An 18,598-nucleotide genomic window follows, 5' to 3' on the forward strand; every position below is an offset into this window, starting at 1 on the left:
ACTGTCACACTACCCTCGTACATATTCTGTACCACTCTTACATACTTCTCTACCACTCCCGACTTCCTCATACAATACCAGACCTCTTCTCTAGGGACCCTGTTATATGATTTCCTCCAAGTCTACAAAGACACAATGCAACTCCTTCTGACCTTCTCTGTATTTCTCCAATAACACTCTCAGAGCAAACATTGCATCTGTAGTGCTCTTTCCTGACATGAAACCATACTGCTCATCACTAATCATCACCTCCCTTCTTAATCTAGCTTCTACTACTCTTTCCCATAACTTCAAGCTGTGACTGATCAATTGTATCCCTCTGTAGTTACTGCAGCTCTGCACATCACCCTTATTCTTAAATATAGGTACCAAAACACTTTTTCTCCACTCCTCAGGCATCCTCTGACTTTCCAAAATTTCATTAAACAATCTAGTTAAAAATTCCACTGCCATTTCTCCTAAGCACCTCCATGCTTCCATTGGTATGTCATCTGGGCCAACAGCCTTTCCATTCTTCATCCTCTTCATAGCTGTCCTTACTTCCTCCTTGCTAATCTGTTTCACTTCCTGATTCACTATCCCCACATCATCCAACCTTCTCTCTCTCTCATTCTCTTCATTCATCAGCCTCTCAAAATACTCTTTCCATCACTCAACACACTCTCCTCTCTTGTGAGTACCTTTCCCTCACTATCCTTTATCACCCTCACTTGCTGCACATCTTTCCCAGCTCTGTCCCTCTGTCTAGCCAATCGGTACAGGTCCTTTTCTCCCTCTTTAGTGTCCAATCTCTCATACAACTCTCCATAAGCCTTATCCTTAGCTTTCGCCACCTCTCTCTTTGCCATGCTCCTCATCTCCTTATACTCATATCAACTTTCTTCATCTCTTTGACAATCCCACTTCTTTTTCACCAGCCTCTTCCTCTGTATATTCTCCTGTACTTCCTCATTCCACCACCAGGTCTCCTTGTCCTCCTTCCACTGCCCAGATGTCACACCAAGCACCTTTCTAGCAGTCTCCCTTACTAGTTCTGCTGTAGTTACCCAGCTATTCGGTAACTCTCCACTGCCTCCCATTGCTGTCTTAACTCTTCCCTAAACTCCACTTCACAATCACCCTTTTTTAACTTCCACCATTTAATCCTTGGCACTGCTTTCACACTCCTCCTCCTCTTCTTGATCACCAACGTCATCCTACAAACCACCATTCTATGCTGCTTAACTACACTTTCCCCTGCCACCACTTTACAGTCTCCAATCTCTTTCAGACTGGCCCTCCTACATAGGATATAATCCACCTGTGTGCATCTTCCTCCACTCTTGTACGTCACCCTATGCTCCTCCCTCTTCTTAAAATACGTATTCACCACAGCGATGTCCATCCTTTTCGCAAAATCCACAGTCATCTGACCTTCTGCATTCCTCTCCTTAACACCATACCTACCCATCACTTCCTCATCTCCACTTCACCAACATGCCCATTGAAGTCTGCTCAAATCACTAGTCTCTCACCCTTGGGTACACTCACCACCACTTCATCCAACTCACTCCAAAATTTTTCTTTCTCATCCATCGCACAACCAACTTGTGGAGCATATACACTAACAACATTCATCATTACACCATCAATTTCGAGCTTCATAAACATCACTCTGTCAGACACTCTCTTCACGTCTAAAACACTCTTGGCATATTGTTCCTTTAGTATAACCCCTACCCCATTTCTTCTGCCATCCACACCATGATAGAACAATTTGAACCCGTTTGCTAAACACCTGGCCTTACTTCCCTTCCATCTGGTCTCTTGCAAGCACAATATATCAACCTTCCTTCTCTCCATCATACCAGCTAGCTCTCTTCCTATACCAGTCATACTACCAACATTCAAAGTTCCTACCCTCACTGCTACACTCCTAACCTTCCTCCTCTCTTCCTGCCTTCGGGCATGCCTTCACCCTCCTCTTCTCCTTCAGCCAACAGTAGCCCAATTTCCGCCAGCACCCTGTTGGCTAACAGTACTGGTGGCGGTCGTTGTTAATCCGGGCCTCGACCGATCCAGTATGGAAATATGAATTTTTTGCGCCATAAGTGTTGTGGCAGAATTTTTGCACCGGATGCCCTTCCTGACGCAACCCTCCCCATTTATCCGGGCTTGGGACTGGCACAAAGAAATGCACTGGCTTGTGCATCCCCAGTGGCTGGGTTACAAAATCTGAATAATACCTTAAATCAAATTATCCCTTTCATCATACTTTTTGATGAACGGCCAAGCAAAACTTTCTTGTCTAAGGAAACATTTTAAATTTCAATGATAATGACTTCAGGATGTTATTTTAGAACAAAGCCAAGCAATTCATCCCATGACTGACCCAGAAGCAACAGCTCTGGGGGTAGTGTCAGCAGCAGCATAAGCACACTTCAAAACATGCTTATTAATCTCAGAAGCCGATATTAATGAGGCATTGAATGTTTTTTTTTTTCCCTTCAGAAGACGGAAAGTTGACCATTAACTTTAGCATGTTCTCAAGAGCTAATAGTAAAATCTTTAACATTTGAGCTGGACAGTTTAAAAGTCTGAACACTAAAGTAGTGAAAATCTACATTTTCTTTCCCAGCTTGTCAAAAGTTTCTCAGAGTAGCATTACCAGCAACAATCTATTAAGAAGAAACATTTTTTGTTAAGGAAATCACTATAGGATTTGCTTTTGGTTTAAGAAAACAAGTACATATAAATCTGAGTTACCCTGTGCAATCCTGATGGAGAAGGTAGATTGTCAGGTAAACTAGAAGCAGAGAGAAAATATTTTGTAGAAGCAGATCAGAATACATTTTCTGAGGAACAGGAATTTCATTCGGTTTCAGCTGAAAAATATGGTTTCATCTTTGATAAAGTCTCAGAAAAAGATGAATCTTCAAGAAGGAAATCTGAAGCAACACTTTCCACAGAATCAGAATTTTCAGACTGAGAACTATTTCTTGACGTATAGCTATCTGTTTGCAAAGCCTGCTCATTTAACTGAAAATCAAAGTCAGACTTAAGAGGATTTTTTTTTTCTTTTCTTGCCTGAAGAAGTAGTAGATTTAGCAAATCCCAGCAATTTTAGTTTAAGGGCAGAGGTACTGTTAGGATGAATGTTAGAATACATAAGTAAGGACAAACAAGGTGATAGCTTTCATTATCCCTAGAAGTACACAGATCCTTAATATTCATGCTGCCATTTTATAAAACATACTGATTTAGCTTGGTAACAGATCTTTGTTGTGATACAGGAACTATCTGTAACAAATACATTGTCCTGAGGCTGCTTTATAAATCAGATTCTGAACATTGCTTCATCAGTGAAACAGACCCTTGCTCATTTACAGAGTCCTATTAACTCTTGTTTCTGATGTAAAAATCATCATATAACCCATTATGTACATCAAATTTTAACAGAGCTGAAGTCAAACAATGGTTTACAGATTATACTGTCTCCACTTCACATAAAGAAAAAAAAAACAGAATTCATCACTAAATGGGTCTGTCAGTCATCAGTATTGAGACCCAATTATTTTCTTTATTTACACATTACTTAAACAAGGCCTTCTGCAAATTGCCATCCCTGTGCAGATGCTATTGCTGTTATTAGGGAAAATAAAAATATAAATTTGCTAAAATCTGTTGTACAGTAAGGATTTAAACTAACTATTAAAATACAAATATAATAATTGTATTTCAGACACTAGGATACTAAAAGCAAATTAATGCATTGCTACTTTTATCCCTGTTGGAGAGGCATTGCCATACCAAACACTGCAAAGATATTTAAGAATAGTATTAGTTCAGAATATTTCCTTTCTATCTCATACTGAAAGTCATTACAAACATATTAACTCAGCTAAATTTTTTATTTTAAAATCAAATCTACTACAAAAGCTGCACAAAGACCCACAATAAGAATTGTGCTATTTCCCAGACTTGACTACAGGTTAGCTATTGCTATATAGCTTTCAACCCAAAATATGTGTTTTATAAAAACAACTGAAAACAAAGAAAAATGTTTTATTTGTCTTGTTAACATCAGAATGCATCATCACATTACTTTGAGAAAAAAAGTAATTGGCTGTCAGTACCATAACATTCCTTACTACTTTTAATTATAACTATCTTTACCTTACTTAAAACTACTGTCCTCTGTTGAAAAATGGACTGATGGCTGGGAGAAAACTCTACTTATTGAGGGATATTCCTACCTCTTGCAGCCAATCTCCATAATAAAATCAACCCTTACAAACTCCACAACCATTCCCAGGTAACTTTGCCACTTGAGACATCTGAAACCATACTGCCCTGTAACGAGCATTCCTTCTCTATTCTTCACCCAAACTCTAGCAATCACACACCCTCACATAAAAGAAGATTCCTCTTTCCCCATGTTCAGTGCACAACTAAAAATACCCCCATCAAGAATCTTACTGCAAATGCTTTTCCATTGAACATATAACCTAACTCCCTCTTCAGCTGAATTACTTTTACTTTGACCCGATATTCTCACCTGCTGCTTCCCCCTCATATTTACTATTAAAATTAATTTAAATTTGCTTTTATGTTCTGTTAATAATATTTACATACTGTATCAATTACCTAATAGATTTTCTATACTCTGTGATTATTCTGTTTGTGAATTTGTTCTGTTTTATTTATTTATTTACTATTTTTTTGTGAATTTCTTCACCTAGGCTGTGCCTCAAGTGGTCTGTTATGATCAGTGTACTACCCCAGCTAAAAAACTAAATGAGACACTGGGCGAATTCAACATATCAGGCCTCTGTTTAGGTTACATAGTATTGAGAATACCTTTACTGCACTAGCCCCTGCTTCCTAGAACATTTTTTTATAGCTGAAAGAATTAGAAAATACTGTTAACCCCATCATGGAAAAGGTTAGAGCAAAGGACACAATAACTACAAGTACTTCAAAGATGTGGGGATAATTAAATTTGATGAATGCATATAACATTACCTTAATTGAAAGGTATTGCTGCTTCTTCTCAAATTTTAAGTAGTGGAAATAAACTGTGAAAATTCTAGTTGTAAATATGTAATATAGGGAGTTTATAATGTAGCCACAAAGCTGTTTATTGATGTTACTACATAAAATAAATATGCTATTATGGTTAATAAAATTACAATTGTGTACACTTACCATAAATGTAGAAGTTCGAGTGTATTCAGCGTTGCAGTCATTACATTTGGGTAATCTGCTGGCAGGTTGCCCTCAGTCAGCCTGAATAACAAGGTCTTGGGTCCTGCGTCGGTTGCTGTCTCCTCTTCCATGACGTCAGGTTATCAGGGGTATAAAACATGCAGCCAACACCATTTTATTCAGTTTTTCTTGCCCCAGATGTCAGGTGCCCCCCAAATGGGGAGAAAAATATATATATAAATAAACAGTAAATATATAAATGCACTTTTAGAAACATAAACTTTACCTTCAATTAAAAGCAAATACACCACAAAGGCTTTTGAGTATAGTGAAGGAAAGAAAAGGTATAGAATGGGGGATGGCGGGTAGGTAACCCGGACTGCAACAGTGAATGCTCTCGAACATCTACATTTATGGTAAGTGTACACAACTGTACTATGTTCTTCGTGTTTCACTGTTGCAGTCATTACATTTGGGTAGAATCTCAAAGCTATGGATGGGAAGATGGAACTAAACAGCAGTAAGAGCGGCTATAAGGCCCTGCAGGACTGCAGTGGCAAAGCCTGCCCTGGATTTGGAGAAGAGAGGTAAATTATAATGCTTTGTGAAGGTATGAACAGAGCTCCAAGTAGCAGCTTCTAGAATGTCTTTGGTTGGGACCCCTCTGAGAAAAGCTGCTGAGGTAGAGGCAGCCCTGGTGGAATGTGATCTGATCCCCTTGGGCACAGGTTTACCATGGTGCAAATAGCAGAAACGAATGCAGTGGCTTATCCATTTAGAAATAGTCTGCTTTGATATAGCCTTCCCCTCTGATCCTGCAGCAAATGCTACCAGTAGTTGTTCAGACTTTCTTAGAGATTTGGTCCTGTTTAAGTAGAATCTTAGTTATCTGTGCACATCCAATGAATGCAGAATCCACTCCCCCTTGTTCTGCAGATTTGGATAAAATGTTGGCAGGTGAATGGTCTGGTTAAGAGCCACATTGGATACCACCTTAGGCGTAAAAGAAGGATTGGTCTTGAGGGATACCCTGTCCGGGTAAAATATAATGAAAGGCTTCATTGCCATGAGAGCCTTTAGTTCTGAAACCCTTCTTGCTGAAGTGACTGCCAAAAGAAAAGCTGTTTTCCAAGATAGAAAATTTATATCTGCAGTAGCTGCTGGTTCAAAAGGAGGCAGAGTGAGTTTTTCCAGCACAAAATTGAGGTCCCATGAAGGAGTTGGTGTTCTTCAGGGAGGCCTTACATTTTTGGCCACTCTAAGATACTGTTTAAGCAGTGGATGAGAAAAGAGGGGAGGCTCTGTGTTGTAATGAGCCAAGATGGCAGAGGCATGGATTTTTATTGAAGAGAAAGATAGGCCCTTGTCAAGCATATTTATTTATTTTATTTATTTATTTTACATTTGTTGACCGGGCTAGTCTAACTGGATACATGTCCATTTTCAGTAGAGGCCCGGGGAGAAAAGCTCCAAGCATAAGAATAACAATATAACAAAAGCAAATAAGTAAAATAGAGTAATAAAGCAACAGTACCATAGTAACATAGGTAAAATGAGAAAAGCACATGGGACTAACAAACAGTGACTAGAAAACATTTAGGCAAAAGCTAGACCAGACATAAACAAGCAAATGCACTAGATAGCACCAGGGCAATTGCAGAAAGAACAAAGTTCCCAAATCCTATCAAATTACTAAGAATAAAACAAGAGGAGAGAAATAAGGTGTGGGGGCGAGAGGGGGGGCTAGGGTTGAAATAGGAGTAAAATGCAGGTTGCAGTCTGCTAGCACAAGGACAGAGCCACTTAGTTTTTAGATGTTCTTTTGTTTGGTTTTTGAATTGAGAAGCAGAGGCTAGTGTAGATAGTTCAGGAGGAGCCGATTCCATTTTTTCCTATAGTGTTTGAGAAAAGAGAGTCACCAGCTTTGTTGTTTGATTTAGTTAAGGAGACAAGTAGTTTATTTGCGGAACGTGTAGCCAGGTTTTATATGGAGATCAGATTAGAGAGGATGGGGGTATTGTTAGGGTGGTATAAGATCTTTTGTGTCATAAGTAACTGTTGACAGAGTATATGGTTCTGTAATTCTAACCATCCTAGTTGTTTAAGGTTAAGGCAGTGGTGTGTTTTAAAGGGAGAGCATGTGATGAATCTAGCAATACTATTATAGCAGGTAGATAGTTTGGAGATGTTGTTTTTTGAAAGGTTGGTATATATAGCAGAGGCATAGAAAAGGGTAGAAATGAGGTGAGTTTGTGCGATAGTTTGCCTGGCTGAGGGTGTAAGGAAGGGTTTGATTCTGTAGAGGGTACCAAGTTTTCTGTTAACAGTCTTTATGGTGGAGTTAATATGGTCATCAAAGTTAAGATGATTGTCGATTGTGACACCTAGTAAGCGGGTGGTAGTATCTGGTGCTATATTAGTAGCATTATTGGAGGTTATAGAGAAGAATGGAGTGGGTGACTTATGAGTTGGTGTAAAAGTAGTAGTTTAGTTTTCTTTGATTCAGGAGAAGACGATGTTGCATGAACCAGTTTTCTACTTCTTGGAATACAGTTTGGGTTAGGGATTGGAGTGAGGGTATATTATTGGTAGTACAGATTAAGGTAGAGTCATCTGCATATTGATGCAAGTGGCGGGGTATGTTCAAGTGGAGATCGTTAATAAATATGGAAAAAGAAGTGGACCTAAGACTGAGCCTTGAGGGACTCCAATATTAACAGGAAGTAAGGAAGACAAATTGTTATTCCAGAGTACAGCTTGCTGTCTATTTTGAAGATAACATCTGAACCATTGTAATGCTTGTAGGTCGAGAGAAAGGTGCTTTAGTTTTTCAAGAAGTAGGGTATGATTAACCATATCAAAGGCTTTTGACAGGTCTAAGAATAGTGCAGAGGAAAAGGAGTTATTATTGCGGTTTTTGTTTATAGTGTCAGTGAAGGAGAGAAGAGCAGTAGTAGTACTATGAAATGGTCTAAAGCCATGTTGGCAGTTGGCTAGTAGGTTGTTTTGTAGAAGGTGGTTAAGAATTTGTTTGTGAATACATTTTTTAGTATCAGCATAAGATTTTCTAGTACTAGGCCTTCGGGCTTCCAAAATGACATCCATCACAGATTTACTGAGAGGTGTGGTTTGAAGAATTAGTTGATTAGCCATGCTGCAAGGTTCAGAGTTTGGAGCTGAGTGTGCAGAATTTGATAGTTCTGCTGAGACAGTAGATGAGGTATTTGAGGCAAGTACCATGGAGGAAGGTGTGACATGTTCCTTAGAAGTGGGTACCAGTGCTGACAAGGCCAGTCTGGAGCAATTAGGATCATTTTTTGGATTTTCCTGTCTGACGTTTAGTAAGACCTTGGAGAGAAGCGGCAGAAGGGGAAAGGCATAGACTGATAGGTTTTTCCAGATGAAGGATAGAGCATCTACTTTTCATGCTTTTTTTGTGATGAGCTCTTGTGCAGAATTTGTCCAGCTGATAATTTTGGGGAGAGGCAAATAGATCTATGTCTGGGCTCCCCCATCTCTGTGTTAAGATGCTAAAGATTTGTGGATCCAGTTTCCATTGTGCGGGTCCATAAGATTTCTGCTTAGGTCATCTGCCAGAGTATTTTGCTTTCCTGGCAGGAATTGAGCTTGTAGATGTATTTGGTAAGTCAAGCTTTGTTCCACAAGGCCATGGCTAGTCTGAAAACAGGGTAGGAATGTGTACTCCCTGCTTGTTTATGTACCACATAACTGTGGTGTTGTCCGTCTTTATCAGTAGTTGTCCTGGATGAAGTAAGTCCTTGAAGGCTGTCAGAGCATTCTGAACAGCTAGCATTTCTTTCTGGTTGATATGCAGATGCATTTGGTTTGGGCTTTATTTGCCCTGCATGCATCTCCCTGCCATGTGGGCCCCCAAAGCATAGTCTGATGTGTCTGTAGTTAGGGTTTGGGTGGCAGGGGGTAGAGTAAATGACAGTCCCTTGTTTTGGTGACATGTCTCTGCCCACCAAAGAAACTCCTGTTGTAGGCAGGGAATGAGAGGAATCATTGTTTCTAGGCTGTGACAATGTTCATAGGTTCATAGGTTGATACTAGGCTATCTGCCCTAGGGCATTTATAAGCCTAGCCAGAGTGTGTTTGGCTTTCGCCACCCTTTTAGATTAGTTGACTGTGCCTCTGTATAGTAGGTCACAGAAGATAGCCCTTTTGAGGTTAGTTTACTGTGCCTCTGTCTAGTAGGGACACAGAAGAGATCCCAGGGGTAAACCTATGATCTCCAATCCACTCGTCAAGATTTCTCTTGAAGAGGGTCATTGAGGGACTCTGCCTAACATGGATTGGGATTTTGTTCCAGAGTGAGGGGAGCCTCTGGGATATGAATCTGTCATTCCAGCATGTCCTATTTATTTCTGTGCTGAGGTTTAAGTCCCTGGAGCATGTAGCTCTAAGGGATTTGGATTTCCTGAGGTGGAGCATGTCCATTAATTCTGGGTTGGACATGGCTTTATACATCAGGCACAGATCGCCTCTGAGTAGGCGGTAAGCAACTGAGTAGAGCTGGAGTTTCTTTAGCCTAACTGCGTAGGGCATCTGTTTGAGTCCCTTGGTCCTCTTGGTGAGGTACTTTTGGGGTCTTTCCAGTTGCTGCAGGTGTCGGGTAAGGTATATCCCAAATGGGGCATTGTATTCAATTATGGGTCTGATGAGTGATGAGTAGAGGGGCACAATGACCTCTCTTGATCTAGATGCAAACCCTTTCGTGATAAGGTGGGCTATATAGAAGGTCTTTCTAACCACTTTGGCAATGTGATTGTCAAAGGAGAGATTGATATCTACTTGGGTCCCCAAATCCCTAATTACTTCTTCCGTACTTAATGGATTACCACCTATGTGGTAATTTGTGGGCACTTTGTTTTTACCAAAGGGGATGACTATGCACTTTTTGTCATTTAGCTTTAGGCCATGGCTCTGGCACCAGTTATCCGTCTCTGTGAGACCCTTTTGGAGGATGCTTGTGTCAGTCGGCGAGTCGATTATAGCACCCAGTTTGCAGTCATCTGTGAACTTGGTCAGCCATAGTCCTCCCATGTTAGCCTGTACCTCAGAGAAATATATACCAAACAAGAGAGGTCCCAGGACTGAGCCTTGTGGGACGCCACTTGTAACTGCTTTAGAGTCTGACATGGCACCTGAAATTCTGACTATGTGGGTTCTATCCCTGAGCCAGTTTTCAACCCATCTTGTGAAATAGGGGTTGATATTTAAGCTGGTGAGCTTATTTATGATGCCTGAGTGGGGTATTGTGTCGAAGGCTTTTCCGAGGTCCAGGTAGGCTGTGTGGACTACCTTCCCTTCATCTATGGCTTTGGTGACTGTTTCAAAGAAGTCGACCAGGTTCAAGAGGAAGATCTGCCCTTAACAAAGCCGAATTGGGTAGGATCCAGTGTTTGGAGGTTCCCAATGTCTTTGTATAAGAAGCTGTTAGTAATTGGTTGTTTCGGACCATTCCTAGCTCTTTTGTAGTTCACTGCTTAAAATTCGCCTTTGCATGGCTTTGCGCTGTCGTGCTCATAGCGCAGCTAAACAAGGTTAAACTTGGTTAAACAAGGTTAAACTTTTTCTGGCTCCGCCAAGTCTGCTCTTCAATTTTTCCCTTAGAACTGTTCTACTTGCAATCTAAACAGCCTATACTCTATCTGAAAAGCTCAGCACTTGCTCCTAAAGCATTTTGTATACAGGTATAGCACTCTTAAACAAACGAAAAGTACTTCATTCACCTAAATTCTGTTGAGTACCCATTTCCCTATAGGTCCTTTCTGACTCAGTTACACAGCAATCTTTTTCACTATTTCTAGCATGTCGAAGGGTCAGTTGCTAGCGTCCTCTCCTGTTCAGCTGGTGAATCTGGGAATCTTGAGGCAGTGTTACAATTGCCTCATGTACACAGACAACCCTCTCCTCCTCCCAACAAATACAAATATATGCGAGAGATGCAACTATATAGCCAAACTGGAGGCTGAGCTCTCTCAATTCAGTACTGGCAAGACCAGTCAGGAGGAGAAGGTAACCACGCACACCACAAACCCAGTCTCACATAGAACTGTCACAACTGCAAACCAAACACATAAACACACAAAAACATACTCGGAGGCGCTGATTAAAAATCTACCAAAACAACAGAGGCTTCCAAAGCAGACACCCAAGCAACCACCACCTCAAGACATAGCAAATGCAACACATAGTTCACAAAGTCAGTGTGCTAAACAGTCACAGCCCTTAAGGCCAAACAACATGCCAGACACACTTGTAATAGGTGACTCCATAGTCAGGCACACTGACGTCCCACTCACCAGACTGAACAAGGAGAGGGTCACAGTAAGCTGCCTGTCGGGAGCTAGAATCCGCCACATAACACAAGCACTCAGGTCACTCCACAGCAAGTACAAATATGACTCAGTCATTGTACATGCAGGTGTAAACGACCTGAGATGTACCTCCCTGGACTACATGAAAAGAGACATAGAGGAGCTCTCTGATTATGTAGCCCAGGCCGGTATGACCCTGACCTTGAGCAGCATCTTACCCTCACCAAGAATGATGCCACAGTACAAAGACAAAATTATCAGTTTTAACAATTGGCTTAATTACTGGTGTCATTCTAAGGGGATCCAGTGTCTGTCTGCTTGGGATGACATGCTTGACAAGCCACGCTGCTTCAAGGGATGGTTTGCACCTGTCAACCCTGGGCTTCTGGATATTGGCCAAGGCTCTTGCCACCCCCATAGTGCCTTTTTTAGGCAAGGCTCAAATGACAAACCTACCTCCCTAGAAAACACAAGTGGAAAAAAACTAAGGGTAATGCTGCTCAATGCCAGAAGTCTAAACCTCTAGATGCATGCCCTCAAGCCCTTATCAGTATGGAGAACATCGATGTCTGTGCAGTGACTGAAACCTGGTTCAAGGCTCCTGAGAGCACCCCAGCACTATCAGGTTTTACCTCATATCATGCTTTCCGGCACCAAAACTTGGACAGAACCACAAAAGGAGGGGGAGTATCCATTTTCATCAAAGATACCCACACCTCCAGGTTAGTGGCAACCCATTAAGCATCGGAGACTATCCAGGTGCAACTAACCATAGGCAAAACTGCCTTACAGTTTGTAGCATGCTACAGACCACCCTCTCAAACACAGGAACCCCACACAGCCATCCTGAAGACACTGGAAAGTATGAATGTCTCTCCAAATACCATCATTTTGGGAGACTTCAACTACCCAAACATAGACTGGGAACATTACTCAAGCCCCAACACTCTAGCCCAAAGGTTCTTAGAATTCATAAACTCAAATGCAATGGAACAACTAGTCACCATTCCCACAAGAGGAGACAATATACTAGACCTGATCATCACAAACATGGGGACAAATGCTCCACACCGAAGTACATCCCTCTTTGGTAAGATCAGACCATAAATTAATCTCACTGGAAATCCACATCCCGCACCCACCCCCTGCACAAAAGACCACAGTGAAGAACTTCTCAAAAGCAAACTTCACACTTCTTAAGACTGAAGTGGTATCTTTCAAGGCCCCTGGGCCAGTGGAAACCACAACCCACACTGCTGAATCCCTTGCAAATGCCTTCTATGGGCACCTTCATGAATGCATGGATCACGCAATCCCAAATAAAACCAAGACCCATTCCCCCAAAGGCAGGCAACCGGTCTGGTGGACCCCAGCCATAAACAAACTTTACAACAGAAGGAGGAAGCTACTCATTTTTGGGTTCTATCCCTGAGCCAGTGCTTGTGTCAGTCGGCGAGTCGATTATAGCACCCAGTTTGCAGTCATCTGCGACCTTGGTCAGCCATAGTCCTCCCATGTTAGCCTGTACCTCAGAGAAATATATACCAAACAAGAGAGGTCCCAGGACTGAGCCTTGTGGGACGCCACTTGTAACTGGTTTAGAGTCTGACATGGCACCTGCAATTCTGACCATGTGCGTTCTATCCCTGAGCCAGTTTTCAACCCATCTTGTGACATAGGGGTTGATATTTAAGCTGGTGAGCTTATTTATGATGCCTGAGTGGGGTATTGTGTCGAAGGCTTTTCCGAGGTCCAGGTAGGCTGTGTGGACTACCTTCCCTTCATCTATGGCTTTGGTGTCTGTTTCAAAGAAGTCGACCAGGTTCAAGAGGAAGATCTGCCCTTAACAAAGCCAAATTGGGTAGGATCCAGTGTTTGGAGGTTCCCAATGTCTTTGTATAAGAAGCTGTTAGTAATTGGTTGTTTGGGACCATTCCTAGCTCTTTTGTAGTTCACTGCTTAAAATTCGCCTTTGCATGGCTTTGCGCGGTCGTGCTCATAGCGCAGCGCCGGTTAAACAAGGTTAAACTTGGTTAAACAAGGTTAAACTTTTTCTGGCTCCGCCAAGTCTGCTCTTCAATTTTTCCCTTAGAACTGTTCTACTTGCAATCTAAACAGCCTATACTCTATCTGAAAAGCTCAGCACTTGCTCCTAAAGCATTTTGTATACAGGTATAGCACTCTTAAACAAACGAAAAGTACTTCATTCACCTAAATTCTGTTGAGTACCCATTTCCCTATAGGTCCTTTCTGACTCAGTTACACAGCAATCTTTTTCACTATTTCTAGCATGTCGAAGGGTCAGTTGCTAGCGTCCTCTCCTGTTCAGCTGGTGAATCTGGGAATCTTGAGGCAGTGTTACAATTGCCTCATGTACACAGACAACCCTCTCCTCCTCCCAACAAATACAAATATATGCGAGAGATGCAACTATATAGCCAAACTGGAGGCTGAGCTCTCTCAATTCAGTACTGGCAAGACCAGTCAGGAGGAGAAGGTAACCACGCACACCACAAACCCAGTCTCACATAGAACTGTCACAACTGCAAACCAAACACATAAACACACAAAAACATACTGAGGCGCTGATTAAAATCTACCAAAACAACAGAGGCTTCCAAAGCAGACACCCAAGCAACCACCACCTCAAGACATAGCAAATGCAACACATAGTTCACAAAGTCAGTGTGCTAAACAGTCACAGCCCTTAAGGCCAAACAACATGCCAGACACACTTGTAATAGGTGACTCCATAGTCAGGCACACTGGCGTCCCACTCACCAGACTGAACAAGGAGAGGGTCACAGTAAGCTGCCTGTCGGGAGCTAGAATCCGCCACATAACACAAGCACTCAGGTCACTCCACAGCAAGTACAAATATGACTCAGTCATTGTACATGCAGGTGTAAACGACCTGAGATGTACCTCCTGGACTACATGAAAAGAGACATAGAGGAGCTCTGTGATTATGAAGCCGAGGGCGGTATGACCCTGACCTTGAGCAGCATCTTACCCTCACCAAGAATGATGCCACAGTACAAAGACAAAATGATCAGTTTTAACAATTGGCTTAATTACTGGTGTCATTCTAAGGGGATCCAGTGTCTGTCTGCTTGGGATGACATGCTTGACAAGCCACGCTGCTTCAAGGGATGGTTTGCACCTGTCAACCCTGGGCTTCCGGATATTGGCCAAGGCTCTTGCCACCCCATAGTGCCTTTTTAGGCAAGGCTCAAATGACAAACTTACCTCCCTAGAAACACAAGTGGAAAAACTAAGGGTAATGCTGCTCAATGCCAGAAGTCTAAACCTCTAGATGCACGCCCTCGAAGCCCTTCTCAGTATGGAGAACATCGATGTCTGTGCAGTGACTGAAACCTGGTTCAAGGCTCCTGAGAGCACCCCAGCACTATCAGGTTTTACCTCATATCATGCTTTCCGGCCCCAAAACTTGGACAGAACCACAAAAGGAGGGGGAGTATCCATTTTCATCAAAGATACCCACACCTCCAGGTTAGTGGCAACGCACGAAGCATCGGAGACTATCCAGGTGCAACTAACCATAGGCAAAACTGCCTTACAGTTTGTAGCATGCTACAGACCACCCTCTCAAACACAGGAACCCCACACAGCCATCCTGAAGACACTGGAAAGTATGAATGTCTCTCCAAATACCATCATTTTGGGAGACTTCAACTACCCAAACATAGACTGGGAACATTACTCAAGCCCCAACACTCTAGCCCAAAGGTTCTTAGAATTCATAAACTCAAATGCAATGGAACAACTAGTCACCATTCCCACAAGAGGAGACAATATACTAGACCTGATCATCACAAACATGGGGACAAAATGCTCCACACCCGAAGTACATCCCTCTTTGGTAAGATCAGACCATAAATTAATCTCACTGGAAATCCACATCCCGCACCACCCCTGCACAAAGACCACAGTGAAGAACTTCTCAAAAGCAAACTTCACACTTCTTAAGACTGAAGTGGTATCTTTCAAGGCCCCTGGGCCAGTGGAAACCACAACCCACACTGCTGAATCCCTTGCAAATGCCTTCTATGGGCACCTTCATGAATGCATGGATCATGCAATCCCAAATAAAACCAAGACCCATTCCCCCAAAGGCAGGCAACTGGTCTGGTGGACCCCAGCCATAAACAAACTTTACAACAGAAGGAGGAAGCTACTACATGACAGAGCAAAATCCCTAAAAGGAAAGGCATCTCTGATCAGTACTAGCAAAAAACTACGATCACTCATAAAATCATCCAAGGCCAACTTTGAGAGAAAAATCGCAAATGACACAAAAGACAATCACAAGGCCTTCTTTAGCTATGTTAGAAACCTGGGTGGAAACTCCCAGATATGCTCAGAGTTAGTCCAAAATGACACAAAATACACTGAACCCACTGACATTGCCAACATTCTGGCAGACAGGTTCAGTGCAAATTTCTCCTCCTCCCCCCAAAGGAGAAATAACTATCCCAGCAAAGTGTAGCCTCCCTAACATCTCAGATGCCCAGGTGAGAGCCGCCCTCTCTAAAGCTAAAAACACAGCCTCAAGGGGACGGATGGTGTCCCAGGCTGTGTGCTACATGAACCCCAAGAGGAACTAAACCCACACATAAGGCTGCTGTTTAATCTTAGCCTTACCACAGGATACGTGCCCAAAGAGTGGCATCACGGCAACAGTGGTCCCACTTCACAAAGGCGGTGCTTCTACGGACCCTGGAAATTACCGCCCCATAAGCCTGACGAGCCTGGTCTGCCAAGCTATGGAGAGGATCATTATGGAACTCATAAACAAAGACATTGGGGACCTACAGACATTGGATCCTACCCAATTTGGCTTTGTCAAGGGCAGATCCTGCCTTTTGAACTTGGTCGACTTTTTTGAAACAGTCACTAAGGCCATTGATGAGGGTAAGGCAGTTCACACAGCCTACCTTCACCTTGCAAAAGCCTTTGACACAATACCCCACTCGGGCATCATAGACAAACTCACCAGCTTAAATGTAAACCCATATGTCACAAGATGGGTTGCAAACTGGCTCAAGGACAGAACCCACAGGGTCAGAGTTGCTGGAGCTATGTCAGACTCTAAGCCAGTCACAAGCGGTGTCCCACAGGGCTCAGTCCTGGGACCCCTCTTGTTCGGCATTTATTTTTCAGGTACAGGCAAACATAGGAGGATTGTGGCTGACAAAGTTCGCAGATGACTGCAAATTGGGCCATAATTGATACTCCAGCGGACACAAACATCCTTCAGAGAGGCCTCATAGAAATGGATAATTGGTGCCAGAGCCATGGCCTTAAGCTAAATGCCAAAAAATGTATAGTCATACCCTTTGGGAAAAACAAGGTACCAACAAATTACCACATAGGCGGTAATCCATTAAGTATGGAAGAGGTAATCAGGGACCTAGGGACCCAGGTTGACAGTAACCTCTCATTTGACACTCACATTGCCAAAGTGGTTAGGAAGACTTTCTATATTGACCACCTTATCATGAAGGGTTTCACATCTAGATCAAGAGAGGTCATTGTGCCCCTGTACTCTTCTCTTATCAGGCCAATGATTGAGTACAATGCCCCATTTGGGATGTATCTCACCCGACACCTGCAGCAGTTGGAAAGACCCCAAAAGTTCCTCACCAAGAGGATAAAGGGTCTTAAACATATGTCATATGCTGCCCGACTGAAAAAACTCCAGCTCTATTCAGTCACATACCGCCTACTCAGAGGTGATCCTGAATTAATGGACATGCTCCACCTCAGAAAATCCAAATCCATCAGAGCCACGAGAACAAGTGACTTAAACCTCAACACAGAAATAAATAGAACTTGCTGGAGGGACAGATTCATAACCCAGAGGCTCCCTACACTCTGGAACAGAATCCCAGTCCATGTTAGGCAGAGCCCCTCACTGACTCTATTCAAGAGAAATCTCGACGAGTGGATGGGAGATCGTAGGTTTACCCCAGGGGTCATCTCTTTGTCACTACTAGACAGAGGCATAGTAAACTAAACCCTAAAAGGGCGTAGTATTCTCATCCTAAGGGGTGGTGTAAGCCACATACACTCTGGCTAGGCTTATAAATGCCCTAGGGCAGATAGCCTAGTATGAACCTATGAACCTATGAACCTATACGCTCCATAGCTTTGCAAACCAGGCTAGTCAGGCTTATAGGGCAATAGTTTCCGGGGTCCGTTGTGGCACCAACTTTGTGGAGTAGGACCACTGCTGCTGTACGCCATTCCTTGGGTAGATATCCTGTAGTAAGGCTGAGATTGAACAGTGACTTTATGTGAGGGTTCCGTTCTTCTTGGAGTTTGTGTAAGACGCAGCCCGGGACACCGTCTGGTCCCATTGATGCTGTGTTTTTTGCTTTGGAGAGGGAAGCTCTCACCTGTGCATCTGTGATGTCAGGGAGGCTACACTCTGTTGGGATAGACATTTGCTCTTTTGGGGGGGAAGGGGGGGAGAAGTTTGCACTGATCCTGTCTGCAAGGAAGTTGGAAATGTCTGTGGGTTCAGTGTATATTTTGTCATTTTGAACTAACTCAGAGCATATCTGGGAGTTGCCACCCAGGTTCCTGACATAACTAAAGAAGGCCTTGTGATTATCTTTAGCATCTTATGCAATTTTTCTTTTGAAGCTGGCCTTAGATGATTTTATGAGGGATCGTAGTTTCTTGCTAGTACTGATCAGAGATGCCTTCCCTTTTTGGGATTTTGCTCTATCATGTAGTAGCTTCCTCCTTCTGTTGTATAGCTTATTTATGGCTGGGGTCCGCAAGACAGGTCTCCTGCCTTTGGAGGAATGAGTCTTGGTTTTATTTGGGATAGCACGATCCATGCATTCCTGTAGGTGTCCATAGAAAGCGTTTGTAAAGGATTCTGCGGTTTGGGCCGTATTTTCCACTGGCCCGGGGGCTTTGAAGGATTCCACCTTGGTTTTGAGATGTGTGAAGTTTGCTTTTGAGAAGTTCTTCACAGTGGTTTCCTTGGCTGGGGGTGGGGACAGGATATGGATGTCCAGTGAGATTAATTT

This window comes from Protopterus annectens, chromosome 5.part1, assembly GCF_019279795.1.
Source record: "Protopterus annectens isolate FY-2018-M chromosome 5.part1, PAN1.0, whole genome shotgun sequence".
In the NCBI taxonomy this organism is placed as follows: Eukaryota; Metazoa; Chordata; order Ceratodontiformes; family Protopteridae; genus Protopterus; species Protopterus annectens.